This window comes from Nycticebus coucang, unplaced genomic scaffold (genome assembly GCF_027406575.1).
Source record: "Nycticebus coucang isolate mNycCou1 unplaced genomic scaffold, mNycCou1.pri scaffold_46, whole genome shotgun sequence".
Lineage (NCBI taxonomy): Eukaryota > Metazoa > Chordata > Mammalia > Primates > Lorisidae > Nycticebus > Nycticebus coucang.
In genome coordinates this window covers 578,146-585,354 of record NW_026515579.1, presented here as the reverse complement: position 1 = coordinate 585,354, position 7,209 = coordinate 578,146, and positions in this window count along the sequence as shown.

The window sequence follows — 7,209 nt, the reverse complement described above, 5'->3', positions numbered from 1 at the left end:
TCATCCTTTTCTTGAATAATTGAAAATCTAATCTAACCTTCAGAATTCCACACAACTTGTTCCTTTTCTGTAATGACTTCCTTAGCAGGCTAAATTTAAAGATTTTTCTCCTGCTAATAAGCTTTTATGACAAAGCTTCTGTAGAACCATTTGTCAACTAGTTCCTTGAAGTTTCATTATTTGAGGTGGGTAGGCAGAAGAATAATGGCCCTCAAAGATGTCTGTCTAATCCTGAAAACCTGTGCAGGATGTTACTTTACATGGCAAAGGGGACTTTGCCGATGTAATTAAGTGTCTTGAGACAGGAGATTATAGGGGGTAATCCAGGTTGATCCAGTATAATCAGAAAATTTTTTTATGAAAAACAGGTAGAAGAGTCAGAGTCAAAGACAGAGAGAGAGATTAGAAAAGTAGAAGCTGGAAAACATGAGGGATTGAATTCTCCCCTAGAGCCTTCCTTCAGAGGCTCTTCCTTCAGAGAATCACTGTAGAGCTTTCATCCTGTAGAAATATGAGATATAAATTTGTACTGTTTTAAGTCATGTCCTGTGCGGTGATTTGTTACAGCAGCAATAAGGTTCTAATACACTGAAGTCATCTTAGGTAATAGGGAGATAGGGCTTCTTTTGAAGACATTCATGGAAACAGCAATTTGAGGACTAACCACAAATTCTTCCCTTATGTCATGGAATCAAGGAGTCAGCACATGACAACACCCCGGAACTGGTATTAAAATCGTTTCATGCGTTCTTCATTTTTCAAGCATTGCTACAACAGTGGAAATATGTCATAGTTCATTTTTAAAATTAAATCGATTTTTTTCTTTTTTTTGCCTCTGCTTACACCTTTCCTGTGGCTGCTATTAACTCTTCTTTTGCTCTTTGTGTCTTTTCTCCACTCCATGGCCCTTCCTGCCTCTTATTGTCTATTGACACAAAACTTGCCTTACTCCCTCATGGTTGTCGCTGACGCACGTGCCACACGCTGACATTTCTGTTTATCTTTCAGTTCTGCTTCCATCTCTAGCTCAGTCTCAGGAAGGACAGAATTAAAATTCTCCAGATACTGTTCATTGTTCCTATTTGGATTCACCTTCCACATTAGGCCCCTTTGTGGGTCACAGCCCAGTTGAGGGTTTTGTCAGGTCAGCCTGATGGGGAACAATCTTGGCCTCTGCCTTGCTGTGCTGCTATTTGACTTTGCTTTCACGACATGATTATGAGAACTCTGATGTCCAAGATCAAGTATCACGCTGTATTTGACACCGTCACATAGCATGGAGCCCAGATCAGCTACATTTTAGTTAATTAATCTGTCAATAATACAATGAAGTGGCATCATCAATCCTGTTAACAAACAAGAATGTGAGAAAATACATTTCCACCACATCAGCTGTGTCCTCAGTGAAGGTCAATGGGTGCCCAGAAAATTGATTATTAAATATCTTTATCATTTTTAGAGTGTGTGTATATACATATTCATTTTTATATCTATGTGTGAACCATGTTCTATAATTTACCTATAGTGTTTCAATTTGAACAAATATTTATGTTCTTACTGAGTTTCCAGATAAACTATCTAAACAGTTATGCTTAATTAAAATTTTAATTTAAAAATATACATGATATTAAAAGGTATGCACTTTTTTATAGAATACAAGAATTTGTCTTAATTAAGTTAACACATTGTCCTGTAGACATACTTATTTAAATTAATGACAACATACTGAAATGTTATAAGAAATTTTACAACATGTAATATTGATAGTTACCAATATCAATTATTTTTACTGTTTATTTTCATACTCTTCTTATATTGTAGAAGGTCTTATTACAGAAAAATTTCAATTGCACTAACAAATAAAGGATGATTTCATTTATTAATGATAAGTATGCAAACAACCCTAGTTTATTTATTTTTTAAGATATAAGTTTCATTAAAGATAGAGAAAAAGACTCAAGAATTAACTAAGGTTTATACTTTTGTCATGGTATATTTTAAGAATCCCCCTGTAAAAAAGTAATATGGCTTACAAGAGACACATCTTAAATTTATGTATTATGAAACTTAGATTTTGTCTACTAAAGTTAGAAATACCTTTTTAATTAAAATTTAAATTGTAATGTGCATCTATTGTTATTTATCAAGGGTGTACCTTTCCTTTTGCAGGGTTTAAAGACCCTTGAAGAAATGCATATTTTACAATATTATGCATGGAATTCAATTTTTCTGGCAGAAGATTATTCCTCAAAGGAGTTTAGGTACATTGTTAGCAAATATCCCTTTTTCAGTGATTATGCTATCATTTCACAAAAATTCATTAATTAGAATGTAAAGCATATGAGACATCTCATTTTTTTTAAGGGCATAGGGACAGGAGATATTCTACCAGGTTTAAAATTAACTAGATGAGAAAATAATGCTCACTAATTTTTTTTTTCAATTAAGCAGTAAGTAGAGTAATAAGTAAAAAAGTGTCCTTGCTACTATACACAGGGCATTTTTTAAACTGTCTTCTAGTCATTGTTTAATTTGTAGGAATAAAAATATCGTAAAAAAAGACTATAGACCAAGAAACAGTCAGAAAGTAAGATATGGGGTCACTCTGGATAATGTTATTTTCTACAAGTCCCATTTTTATTGCCTTTAAGGTGTAAGGGTAGTTTTAAGTGAAATATTGCAAATAGATAATAAAAACTACAGATGTGTTTGAATGTCCTCTTGATTTCACCTTTTAGAATCAGTGTTTGTGGAGGCAAATACAACCCTGTTACTGTACGCTCATTCCATAGACACACAGAGAAATCACATTTTATGTCAACTCCTTGTGCTAATATATCCTTTTATTATTATTATTATTATTATTAAATCATAGCTGTGTACATTAATGTGATCATGGGGCACCATACACTGGTTTTGAAGACCAGTTTGACACATTTTCATCACACTAGTTAACATAGCCTTCCTGGCATTTTCTTAGTTATTGTGTTAAGACATTTATATTCTACATTTACTAAGTTTCACATGGACCCTTGTAAGATACGCCATAAGTGTAATCCCACCAATCACCCTCCCTCCACCCGTCCTCCCCCCTCTCTCTCCCCTTCCCCTTATTCTTAGGTTGTAACTGGGTTATAGCTTTCATGTGAAAACCCTAAATTAGTTTCATAGTAGGGCTGAGTACATTGGATACTTTTTCTTCCATTCTTGAGATACTTTACTAAGATGAATATGCTCCAGCTCCATCCATGTACACATGAAAGAGGTGAAGTCTCCATCTTTCTTTAAGGCTGCACAATATTCCGTGGTGTACATGTACCACAGTTTATTAATCCATTCGTGGATTGATGGGCACAAGCTAATACATCCTTTAGTCCATCTATCTTTAAGGGAAGCCAGTTGTGTTTCTGTAGATCACTACAAATCTAAATGTTGAGCAATCATATTCTTTGCCTCCTTGGTAAAAATTTACCAAGTAAAATTTACCAATGTAAAATCAAAAGTGATTATTTATTCATTTGTTTCAAGTTCATTTGAGGGTACAAAGAATTAAGTTACAATATTTGTATTTGTTAGGTAGGGTCCCTCTCATAATTGTTCCCTGCCTGAAAGAGGTGTGTCACACCCCCTAACATCATGCGCATTGTGTGGAGCACCCCTCACCCTCCCTCTTTCTCTCTCCCTGCTCGCTCCTTCCCCTACCTCTAGCCTTTTATTGATTTGAGTGTTTTTCTTTTATAGGTGTGTATAAATCATCTACCGTCTTCATATTAGAATTGAGTACATTGGATTCTTGCCCCTCCATTCTTGTGTAACCTTACTAAGAAAAACGTGTTTCAACTCTATCCAGGTTAATACAAAAAATGTAAAGTCTCTATCTTTTTCAATGGCTGAATAGTATTCCATGGTATTCATAGACCACAGCTTGTTAATCCATTCCTGGGTTGGTGGACATTTAGGTTGTTTCCACATTTTGGAGATTATAAATTGAGCTGCAATAAACAGTCTAGTACAAGTGTCCTTATGATAAAATGATTTTTTTTTTTCTGGGTAGATTCCCAGAAATGGGATTACAGGATCAAATGGGAGGTCCAATTTGAGTTCTTTGAGGATTCTCCATACTTACTTCCAAAAAGGTTTTATTAGTTTACAAAATCACCAGCAGTGTAAAAGTTTCCTTCTCTCCACATCCACGCCAGCATCTGCAGCTTCGAGACATTGTGATGTTGGCTATTCTCACCGGGGTTAGGTGATACCTCTGGGTGGTTTTGATTTTCATTTTTCTGATGAGCAGGAACAATAAACATTTTCTTAAATGTTTATTAGCCATTCATTCATCTGTCATCATCAGAGAAGGTTCTGGTCATATCTCTTGCCCAGTTATATATGGGACCTTCGTTTTTCTAATTTTTGTTGATTAATTTGAGTTCTCTGTAGATTCTAGTTATTAACCCTTTGTCAGATTCACAACCCACAAATATTCTGAAGGTTGTCTTTTTGCTTTACTTGTTCAGTCTTTATCTGTAAAGAAACTTTTCAGCTTAACTAAGTCCCATTTGTTAATTTTTGTTGTTGTTGCAGTGGCCACTGAAGTCTTTGTCATGAAATTTTTCCCCAGTCCAATATCAGGAGTTTTCCCCACATTTTCTTCAAAGATTTTTATGATTTCATGTCTTATATTTAAATATTTTATCTATCTTCAGTCAATTTTGCAAATGGTGAAAGTTGTGGGTCTGGTTTCAGTCTTTTATATGTGATTATCCAGTTCTCCTAGCACCGTTTGTTGAATAGGGATTCTTTTCCCCACTGTATGCTTTTGTTTGGTTTATCAAAGATCAGATGGCAAGTAGAGACTGGTATAATCTCTTGATTTTCTATTCTGTTCCATCTGTCTATGTCTCTATTTTTGCGACAATACCATGCTGTTCTGATTGCTGTAGACTTGTAATATAGCCTGAAGTCTGGCTAGGGTGATGTCTCTGACTTTGTTTTTATTAGTAAGAATAGCCTTAGCTATATGGGTTTTTTTTCTGGTTCCATAGAAAATGAATAACTATTTTTTTCCAGTTCTTCAAAGTATGATGTTAGTGTTCAAATGGGGATTGCATTGAACTTGTAGATCGCTTTGTGTAGAATGGACATTTTAACAATGTTGATTCTTCCCAGCCAAGAGCATGGTATGTTTTTCCATTTGTTAATGTCTTCTGCTATTTCTTTTCTGAAAGTTTCATAATTCCCTTTGTAAAGATCCTTCACCTCTTTCATTAGGTATGTTCCTAATTATTTTATTTTCTTTGAAGCTCCTCTGAAGGGAATTGTGTTCTTGATTTGCTTCTCAACTTGGCTGTAAATGCCATATATAAAGGCTACTGATTTGTGGATTTTATACCCTGAGACATTACTGTATTTCCTGATGACCTCCAGGAGTTTTGTGGTTGAGTCTCTGGGGTTTTCTAAGTATAAATCCTATCATCAGCAAAGAGGAAGATTTTGACTTCCTCTGCCCCATTTGGATGCCCTCATATCCTTCTCTTGCCTGATTACACTGGCTAGAACTACAAGCACAATGTTGAATAATAGTGTGATAGTGGACGTCCTTGCCTGGTTCCAGTTCTAAGTGGAAAAGCTTTCAGTTTTACTCCATTCAGTATGATATTAGCTGTGGGTTTGCTATAGATAGCTTCAATCAGCTTAAGAAAATTGCCACCTATGCCTATTTTCTTAAGTGTTCTTGTTAGAAAAGGATGCTGAATTTTGTCAAAGGCTTTTTCTGCTTCTATTGAGGATAACATGGTATTTGTTTTTGCTTCTATTGATATGGTGAATTACATGTGTGGATTTGCATCTGTTGAACCAGCCTTCTATCCCTGGGATGAAGCCTATTTGATCATGACGTATAATTTTTTTAATGTGTAGCCGTAACGTATTAGCTAAGATTTTAGTATTTTGCATCAACATTCATTAATGAAACTGGTCTGTAGTTTTCCTTTTTGATTGAGTCCTTTCCTGGTTTTGGCATCAGGGTGATGTTTGCTTCATAGAATGTGTTGGGAAAGATTCCTTCCTTCTCAATGTTTTGGAATAATTTTTCCAGTGTAGATGCAAGCTCATCTTTGAAGGCTTGATACAATTCTGGTGTGAAGCCATCTGGTCCAGGGATTTTTTGTTGTTGGAAGCTGTTTTATTGCTGCTTCAATCTCACTGCTTGATATTGGTGTCTTCAAGAGATCTGTTCTTCCTGGGTAAGTGTGGGAGATGATGTGACTACTGTAGTGGTCCATTTCCTCAACACGGTCAAATGTCTGGGTGTAAAGTGTTTTGTAGTAGTCAGAAATAATCTTCTTGCAATCCCACCAGTAATGTAGAAATGTCCCTTTCTCTCCACAAAAGAAATATGGAGAGACCTCAAAGAACCAAAAGTTGACCTTTCATTTGATCCTGCAATCTCATTACTAGGTATCTACCCAGAAGAACAAAAATCATTATACCATAAACACATTTGCACCATAATATTTATTGAGGCTTAACTCATAATTGCCAAGTCATGGAAGCAACCCAAATGCCCATCAACTCATGAATGGATCAACAAATTATTGTATACGTATACCATGGAATACTATTCAGACATTAAAAAAGATGGAAACTTCACATCTTTTACATTTACCTGGATGGAATTGAAACACATTCTTCTTAGTAATGTATCACAAGAATGGAAAAATAAATATCCCATAAACTCAATACTAATATAAAACCAATATTTGAATAATTACATGCTCATATGAACACTAAAACATAGGTATAGTCTAATATTGGGGCAGAGAGAGGAGGGAGGAGGAAACGAGCTGAGGGGAAGACAATTGGCAGAAGGAGGGAGGGCATGAGGCAGGATCTCAACTAAAGTGAACATTGCGAGGGTGTGTAATATGCATCCTTGATGGGTAAGGGGCTCCATTACAACTGGAAATTTACACTTTTGAAGTAAGAACAATGTAATCTAAAAATTTGTACCCTTATATCAATCTGAAATAAAGAAAAAAATCTCTTGTATCTCTGTGATATCTGTTGTTATTTCCTCCTTTGTGTTAATGATTGAGGTTATTAAAGGTTTTGATTTACTGTTTCTAGTTAATCTGCCCAATGGTTTATCAATTTTATTTATCTTTTCAAAGAACCAACTTTTTCTTTCATTAATTTTCTGAATGGTTCCTT